This window comes from Manduca sexta, chromosome 12 (assembly GCF_014839805.1).
Source record: "Manduca sexta isolate Smith_Timp_Sample1 chromosome 12, JHU_Msex_v1.0, whole genome shotgun sequence".
Taxonomy (NCBI): Eukaryota; Metazoa; Arthropoda; class Insecta; order Lepidoptera; family Sphingidae; genus Manduca; species Manduca sexta.
The window spans coordinates 635,871-645,761 of record NC_051126.1 but is presented as its reverse complement, the minus strand read 5'-3'; the positions used below and the strand labels follow the sequence as shown (position 1 = coordinate 645,761).

At 38.2% G+C, this 9,891-nt stretch overlaps 1 long non-coding RNA gene across 1 annotated transcript; it reads right to left on the bottom strand.

The window, feature by feature from the left end:
* Positions 1-8,916: 8,916 nt before the first annotated feature.
* Positions 8,917-9,891, bottom strand: LOC119189113. The gene is made up of 2 exons (XR_005112251.1): positions 9,552-9,891; positions 8,917-9,350 (listed from the first exon to the last, which is right to left on the bottom strand). It is a non-coding gene; the product is annotated as an uncharacterized LOC119189113 (long non-coding RNA).

Below are 9,891 nucleotides of genomic sequence, written 5' to 3'. Positions count from 1 at the left end.
TCGAGCTATTAATATCATCCCTAGCCAACAATCACTTCAACAAATTATTTTTCGATATGACAAGTCACAACCTTTAAAACTTACACCCTTAATACAGTGACATATGGAACCGCCTCGGCACCTTATTTAGCTACAAAATGTCTTGTGAGTCTAGCATCTGCAGTTTGTGATGATCAATTTTCAAGTCAAGTTAAGCGGTCAATTGAATGTGATTTTTATGTTGATGATTTGCTCAGTGGAGGCAGCACTCTTACTGAAACAATTGAATTAAGCAAGAGAATTATCAATGTTTTGGCCTCTGCCAATTTAAGTTGCATAAATGGAAATCAAATAGTCATGAAATACTTAAAAGATGCTAATTTAAAAATAACCACTCAAGTTCAGCCTGAATCCATTGTCGACCTGTCAAACAACAGTAACATGAGTAATAAGACTTTTAGGTTTAAACTGGCTCGCTCACCAAGACATGTTGTCATATTCCATAGGGATAGAAAACCATGAAAAGATAACTAAAAGGCACATTTTGTCCATCATTTAGTCAAATATTTGATCCTTTAGGGTTAGTAGGGCCTTCCAAAATCCAAAATGGTCATGCAAAAGCTATGGGTTGATGGAAATAAATGTGACTGGGATGATGAAGTGTTAGATGAAGTTAAAATCTTTGGTTGTCTTTTTTTGACACCTTACCTTACCTCAACCAATTGAGAATACCACGTTGGGTTCTCATTGATGATTATATATCTGTTGAATTACACATTTACTGATGCCTCAGGCGTGCATATGGAGCATGCGATATATGTTAGGTCTCTCAAGCAAGACCAGACTGTGAAAACACAACTTCTTATTTCAAAAACAAAGTAGCACCCCTCAAGCCTACAACAATCCCTCGGCGAACTTTGTGGAGCCTTGCTCGGTGCAAGACTATCGCTCAATCACTCACTACCCATATATAACCAAATGCAGATTTTGGGTGATTCAACCATTGTGTTAGGTTGGTTATCAATGCCCACTAATAAGCTTAAACCATTTGTGCGTAATCGATGTCATGAGATTCAAGAAAGTACCATTTGGAATTTGTGGAGTTATGTGCCGTCTAAAGACAACCCAGCTGATTTAGTTTCTCGTGGGTTGTCTGCCAACCTCATCAAAGATTGTGAACTGTGGTGGTCGGGTCCATCTTTCTAGCAAATGATGAATCAGGATGGCCTAGCATGCCAAGCAAATGCAAAGATAGTAAATTGCCAGATATTGTGTCTCATTTTTCCAGCACCACTGCAGAAAATTCAGAATGGCACTCCCTCTTATTAAAACATTCCAATTTTATAAAATTACAAAAAATAGTGGCCTACATTTTTAGGTTCATTAGAAATTGTCGAAACAAAACAGACAAACTATCTGGCCCCATCACAGTAACAGAGCTTCATAAGTCTTTAACCTTTTTTTTACATAATGCACAACTTGAAATGTTCCCTGAAGAATATCATATTCTGTATTCAAAAGCCATTGCCGGCCAAAAATCGCCTTTTATCATTATCACCATTTTTGACCCTGAGGGTTTAATAAGAGTGGGGGAGGCTTGATAACTCCCATACAGTTATGACACTAAGCATCCTATTTTATTATGTAGCAAGCATCATATTACAAAAATAATATTTTTAAACACAAAAAGAATTATGTCATGCAGGACCCCAATTATTATTAGCCCATATACGCCAAGCATACTGGCCTCTCGGGGAAAAACTTACTATCAAAATTGGTAGTTAAAGGGTGTATTAAATGTTTTCGGTTTAAAAGCACAGCAAGTTCAGCCCATCATGGGACAACTGCCTACAACCAGAACACAATTAGATTTTCCATTTCTCAATTGTGGAGTTGATTATGCTGGTCCTGTAATGATAGCTGACCGTAAGGGCTGAGGTTGTAGGCTCACAAAGTCCTACCTTTGCATCTTTGTTTGCTTTGCCATTAAAGCTGTTCACATTGAGCTTGTTACAGACCTCTCAAAGAAGGATACCTGGCAGCACTTGAGCGGTTTATTTCACGCCGCGGCAAACCCCAGACCATTACTTCAGACAATGGCACCAACTTTGTTGGTTGTCACAATGAATTAAACAAAATCATATCAGAGTCCAGTTTGTCCTCAGATCTGGCCTTAAAAGGTATCTCGTTTAAATTTTCGCCTGTTTACAGCCCTAATTTTAACGGTGTAGCGGAAGCCGCCGTTCGATCAACCAAACATCATCTCCGTCGCATATTGCAGTTGACTCACCTTACCTATGAGGAACTAAACACATGTCTGGTTCAAATTGAAGCCATTCTGAATTCACGTCCCCTTACACCTATGTCCACTGACCCACAAGACCTAACTCCTTTAACTCCTGCTCATTTCCTCATAGGGCGACCACTGATGTCTATACCCCAGCGACCAATACCACCAAGCCACATCAACAGACTGGACCGTTATAAAAGAATGGAATGTATCAAAGTTCACTTTTGGAATCGTTTTAGTTCCGAATATATCAGCTCACTGCAGCAGAAAACGAAATGGCAGTCTTCATTCGGAGAACTCAAGTCTGGAGCTCTTGTCCTAGTCAAGGACAGGACTCCGCCGCTTCTATGGCAGTTGGCGCGTGTGATGAAGACCTACCCTGGAGTAAGACGGCGTGGCGCGGGTAGCAGATCTTAAGACAAAGGGAGGCATCATTCGGCGCTCCTACAACAGCATCTGCCCGCTACCAGCATGCTGGAAAGATCTTCAAACCCGGGGGAGCCTGTCTATGCCTCGCGCGGGTGTTTATGGCCTTTCCGCGCTGGCAACACCGATGACAGGAAGGACGGACGGGTGCCATATTGGACTTGACTTCAAGACCACCGAACGTAACCATAATTATAGTTTTGTATTTTGTATTTACCTTAAATATACAGTCCTCTACATTAATAACTGGTTTCACATCTCAACAATGACATACCTACTTATATACCCTTACACACTACATTAAAACAGTGATCAGAAGATATCGCTCTTCTCTATGGAGATAACCTCACTCTTCCATCACCTACCCTTATTCCACTCCAATACAACAACCAGTACAGCAAACATTTTCAGGAACTGTTTAAGAGCATCTGTCAGTTTCACGTTACAGCTCCCTGGTCCGCCAACAATCTCACCGAACGCATTAAATACAGTGACGTCGCTTATCTAAGATACAAGTATTTGAAATATAGATACAAGATCAAAATACGTATTTTCATCTTGTATCTAAAACACTTTAGAAAGGATTTTGTATCTTGTATTAAAATACTTTTGTTTAGTATCTTACTATTTTATAAATAATTTTTCTGATAAAATACTTTAGAAAAAATAGATATTATTTGGTGTCGTTTATAAAATAAATGCGTAGAACTGAACGAGCTGTTCTTGGTCATATTATACTCTAATCTGTGTAATCCGTGGTGCCGTTATTAATGTGAGGAAAAATTAATAGATAGCGACTCTTTCTTTCTACAAATTTCACCGGCTGTTATGAATAGTTATGATTGATTTCAAATCAGTTATTTTTCGTTTACTTTTGGAAACCTAAGTTTTATTTTATTCAGCTTCTTTATCTATTTTTATACCATATACTCCGTCTCGATCCGATCCATTTTCTAAAATGAAGTGGGTACCAAAAGAGTTAAAGAATATGTAAAAGAATTTATCCTGACTGAAACACGAAAAATAAATCGATCTGAAAACAAGAATCTGAGGCTTTGGACAATGTAGAAAGTGATATTAAAAAAGTCAAAGGATGTATCTTATTACATGTTTTAGAGGATGCTGATTCCTCTAGTGCTGATTCCGCAAGTGGCGAAAACACGGGGTCTACTGCCAGCGCTGCTGACTTAGAAATACTGCAATACCTTAATAATAATGAAATAATCCTAAAGAGCTTAAGTACAAAAAAAAATCTTAAAATACAACACTTGTTTGCCGAGCTCTGGCTCTGTGGAACGACTCTTTTCTTTTGGGGTATGATCATGAGGCCTCATCGAAGGAAAATGAGTGATAAGATGTTTGAAGAGCTGGTTTTGCTTAATTCTAACTTAAAATTAAAATAATTATATCTATAATCATGATCTATAACAAACAAACTTAAATTCAAATGTTATTTTCTTACAAAAGTATTTGTATTTTTAAAAAGTATTTATAAGATACCTATTTTGTATCGAGTATTTCAAATACCTTTCTCGAAAGTATTTTGTATCTGGTATCTGAAATACTTACTTAATTTAAAAGTATTTTGTATTTTGTATTCCAGATACTTTGTACAGGGTATTTTGTACATCACTGATTAAATACAACAATGTTGCATCTTCAAATACATTTTCAGTAGCGATGCGTACCGCCCCAGTCGGGCAGGACCTTCCAGCTGCAGATAAAACGGCTCCAACGTGACTAGTTCATGTACGCCGCGCTGTATGAGTAATACGTCGGCGGATCTAATGTATGCAGGTCACCGCCTAGATATAATGTACGTATCTATATTAGTGCTGCACAAACCATGATAACCGCGAGATAAAACACGATAAGAACCGCTCCGCCAACGACCTGTATGCATAACTCTTGTTCAGCGCTGACGACGACGCTTCAACACAATAAATTAAAGAGCAATAAATGACAGGAATTGTTTATGCAAACTTATTAGTATTATGATTTGCTTTATAATATCACCTCCTTTATGCTGATGCAGTCTACTTATTTGCGAGCAAAGAGGATAACCATTTCAATTTTGCCATTTTATAATGTTAAATTAAATATTATTCTCATTTAGGTCACGACGAAGAGGTGGAAGGGCGTGAGGGTCACTTGTTGATAGATTGCTGATGTAACTTAAGGCTCACTTGCAAAATGTATCACCTTGGCGCAAGTCGCCACGTCACCGTAGACTCATTTACGCCGAAAATGCCACAGTAATGAATCGAATGCAAATAAGCGTCCCAGAGTTAATTGCTAATGTTTTTGTAAATTGGAAGCCACTCGACAGAGTTATTTATTGCCACGGAAGAAACTCAACTAAATTAGCCCGAAACAGTATAGACGCGCGGCTTTCAGAGATGGTTCAGAGCGGCTCAGTTGTAAAGAGGCGTATTTGCTGATGCATTTGAACCTTAAAATAGATGACAAGTGGCGGCGTCACACAATAAAGCGCGATTTACTTAATTATATTATAATGCACATGCAGAATATCATATGAGTATCAGTTGTATCATAACTTTAATATTACAAAAGTAATCAACAAATTAGTGTTGAACAACGTTGCTCAACATGTTGGCACATGAGGCAATTGGGTGGTGATCTCGGCGTAGTAGAGCCACTGAGCGCCACTGAATACACATAAACACGTATTAATCATAGATCATGGCCACTGTACCTTTTTTACAAACTACAATATACTTATCTACTGAGTTTCGTGAATATACTAATAAGCGGCATCTGTTAAGCTGCTGTTCCGTCAATGGCACAATGGTACCGTTCCCACTGAACCAGATTGCATGGTTTACGGTTTTATTGCGGGCAAAGTAAGCATCGGTAAGACATACCTATGAAACGCGCATTAATAACACGAGGTCTAAACTCTGAGTAAGTATTTCTTTTAAACGTGACACCCGTTGAGAGCCAGGCCATATCGACTTTAATAAATAAGAATAAAATAATTGAGCGCAGCGAGTGTTGTTTGTTCACTACATATTGCGCAGCGCTGCGCGTCTGTGTGTCAACTTGTGCATTGTCCAATGAAGCAATCACTATTTTTTTTATGATGCGAATGACGAAACCTCAGACGAACAGTCCGTTCGATCGATATTAATATCGCCTCGCTTCAATAATCATTGATGAATCTATTTGTCCAATCAGGCCATGCCCACACACATCTGGGTTAAGCTCCCCTGTGCTTCATGACATCTAAATTATTCCACTATACAATTAATAGGAATTTAAAGGACGTCAGTCCTATATTATTCGAGATTTCGTCCTGTCCAATCTTTAAACAATTCCACTGCCACTTGAGCCTTGTAATTCGCAATTTTCCATTCTTAACTTACTATTATGCATCTCGAAGTTTTCCAATTAATAATATTTACTTCTGAGCGATAAAATTGTAATGATACTGGCGAGAGTATTTCGCAGCGACGGGTATGCTAATATTATCCAGTACACGAGTCACGAGATCAATCGTTAGGTGCGACAATGTCTCTCTAATCCTATCGCTTCACTAAGGAATGTCGTTAATGTTCGTGTTACCATACATAACGAACCAAATCTTACAAACGACTTTGATTTTTGTTTTTGCGGGAAATCAAATTTATTTAATAAGGTTACGTTTGCCGCATTAACGGTACTATCTGGACAAGTAGTGTCAGGTACCTACTGTTCGGAGACAACAGCGCAGTCCTAGTAATCCTTAAGTCGTCTTCCAAACAAAAAATAAAGTTGGCGTACCAACGGTTTTATCTCGCTTGCCGAAAAGTAAATTTCTTTTATAGGACATGCCCCTTGTTTTTATAAACGACTTAGTGTCACCGACACGGTACTCAAACTCAACGACAAAGTACCTACTAAAACTTGGCTCAGCACAAATAAGAAATTTAAAACGTGGACTTACGTTTTACTGACATCCGAATTATATTTTAGATAAAAGCCTTATTTTTTTAAATTGTTGTTAACAACTCTATTTTTTCCCTAAACATGTATAGGTTTCTTTGAGGGTTTCTTACTTCCTTTTTATAATTCAAACCAATGATTTCCCGGAACGCATGCGCCGTACCGCGCCGTGCTGTCAGTATCTACATTAAGGAAACGATCGCGCACGGCTACAGATTAATTTGTGTCATAATTGAGATTCCTGTATTTTTCTCAACGTGTGCAACTGTTACGATATCACATAATTCTAATCGTGTTCCGGCATGTATATCAGAGCGCCGCTGGCCCTCTGTACTCTCACCGCGGCGCGTGCCCGTTAGTTTTCCGCTCAACCTCGCACAATCCACACACATTCGATTCCTTAATCCGACACTTCCACTAGATAACTAACAATCAGCTGTTGACATTGGTGTGTGGACACCGTCCCATAACTCGCTGGATACTACCACGCATGTGTATACAATAAACATATTATTGCAAATAAAAGTTTGTTTCGACAAAAATGCAAACTAGGACTCCTTGTATAACATCATAGGGCTTACGAGTACAGTGCACTCAGGTTCATAAATACAGGATTTCATTCTAATAAACTATTGTGGATTATAAATGCTAGTACTTCTGCATATTGTCTACAGAATAAGCTGGGTTGAGCTATACTAGTGTCTATTAATGTAATGTTTTGTGTGGTCAGATACAACCCAAGCCCCGCCATGGTTTAGAAGAAGATTGACAAAATCACGACTAGTCAAGTACAGGTGATGTTCATGGATGACGGTGAACACTCTCAACATTGCTTTTGAATTTTTTCGTTTTTCAATAATTTGGTTCTGAAAAGGGCGACAATTATAAATCAGAGATGTTTGAATTTTCTCTTGAGTTACGTGGACGAAAGTAGATTTTTATCCGTTTTAAAGTACGTTCGTTTATCTTGCCGCTCGTCGGTTTCAATATTATTACACGAGAAGCCTCACCTTGCATATGCCACGTGATATTAATGTCTGACTTTGAACGTTCTTTCCAAAAATGTTTGGACCTTCCTTCTCGAACAACATAATATTGTTTACGTCGGCTTTTATATTTTAAAAGTTATTGAAGAGTCGTGTGGGCCACGGTACTGTTTTATTTGTTTGATTTTTCCCTAAGGAAACAATTACAAAAAAATACAATCAGTTAACTGTAAGACTGTAGTTAACCCGCATAAAGAAATATAAAATAGTTGAGGTGAAACATCGACGCTCTACAAAGTCTGCATTTCTTGAACATTCAGAAGAAGGATCCAAATATTATCTTAAATTATACAAGGATTGATCCACGAGGCTACGGAAAGTAAAGACATCCAAATTTCAACAGAGAAGATTGTTGATATCTTGCACAGGTCTGGGATCCTGTTATACATTTAATTACTCGTAAATCAGAACCCAAAAGACTGGCTGCCAGACTCCAAGCCACTGTGAGCTCATTATGCATGAATCAGACCGACAACAATTATTTTAAATAAATAATCTGTATATTCGTATAATGTAGGTAGATATTGTACGTTTGACTTTTTGGGCAACCAACACCTTAGTCCGCCCCGTGGCCATGAAGGCGACAAAATGTTCGAAACGTCGAGAGAAAAATAAAATACAAAAAACCTCAATAAAACCCAAAACTAGTTTTATTTGAACATAAAATATGAGTCAAGTAAAGGGTTACAGTTTACGTAACGTATCGCATTATGTAAGCGGCCACGCACAACATCACAGAACCTTCATCAGTCGACTCGACAAATTAGCACGTAACTAAAACCTATTATTCAAATTTCAAACGATGTTCCCACGAGCGAATAAAAAGGCGAAATCTCGTTCTGTTTATAGTTACGAGTGGGAGTATGAAATGTTTAAGTATAATGAAATAATCGTTTTTTTGGTTAACATTAATATTTAAATATGGAAGCTGTGACGCATTAACGTAATATTTTCTAAATTAGGCTCATAAAGACAATGCTGCTCAACCATGCGATAATACGATGGTATTTAGTACATAAAAGCACAGTTAAATCCGCAATTTTCATCCGCGTATATATATATTATTATGTTAAATCCGACACCCTCTGGAGAGCAATATCAAACGTACGGCCGCGTAAAGTTACTTATATTGTAACCTACCTACTTCTACTAAATCTAAATGAGTCTGTACAATTCGTACATATGACTGATATTAGAAGATATTTGAGTGCGCAAAGAAAAATCACCGTAGACGGAAAAATACCATTTATTTCTATTGTTTTGTTACAATTGTGTATTTGTACTCAAAATATAGTATTGTTAAAAAGGTTATATTATAAAATATGGATATTGTCGCGTGCGTTGTACTGTACAGAACCTAGCCCTAAAGATGTCACCAAACGTACACCAGGCGTCGAGACTTGAGCTAAATTGCTCGAGCTAAAAAAATGCACGCTATTTTTGGCAGCGTATCTATAAATATATTGAAATAACCGTAAGTGATACAGTCTAGATGGGGTCGATTTTGTCTATCGACGAAATGTACCGGGTCTATTATGGAGCCACAGGTTTATTGTAGTCTGCAACGCTTCATGGAGTTCGTGTGAGTATAATCCGAGTCTGTTACCACCGACTGTAGTTCTTATTCTCGAGAACCGAAAGTCTCCACTGCATCCTAAATTTTCCTGCCAATAAACTGTAACATTACCGGGCGATCAAAAGATATTTACAAATAGATAAATAACTTGTTAGCTAAACCTAAATGAATTTTATTTCAGAAAAACGGACTCTATTAGTAATTTTCATTATGTCCGATATGCTAGCGCAAGCTCGTCTTCTTGACATTGTTGTTAATGCAAACAGCCAAGATTTAAGATGTATCATACCAATGTTCCGGATGGTTTATTGCATCGAATTAAATTGTTGCATGTGAGTGGAGCGGGGCCTCGCCGCCGGAACTGACCCTCAGCCTGTCGTGGAGGTGAACCAGCTGCCAAACGGCAACCACCCACCACCCGTCAGCACTAACGTTTCGCTTCCTGACACTTCATTGTTTACTTGCATTCCGTACAAGTACTACATCGGCAGATAAAAATTCAGAAGAGTGCGGTGAGGACGCGCGTGACGTCAGCCTTTACAGAACTACTTCGCTTCGCGAGTGATACTCGAATTTATTTTTATCTGCATTTAATTCGGAACAAATCCATTTGATTGATACCTAAAACC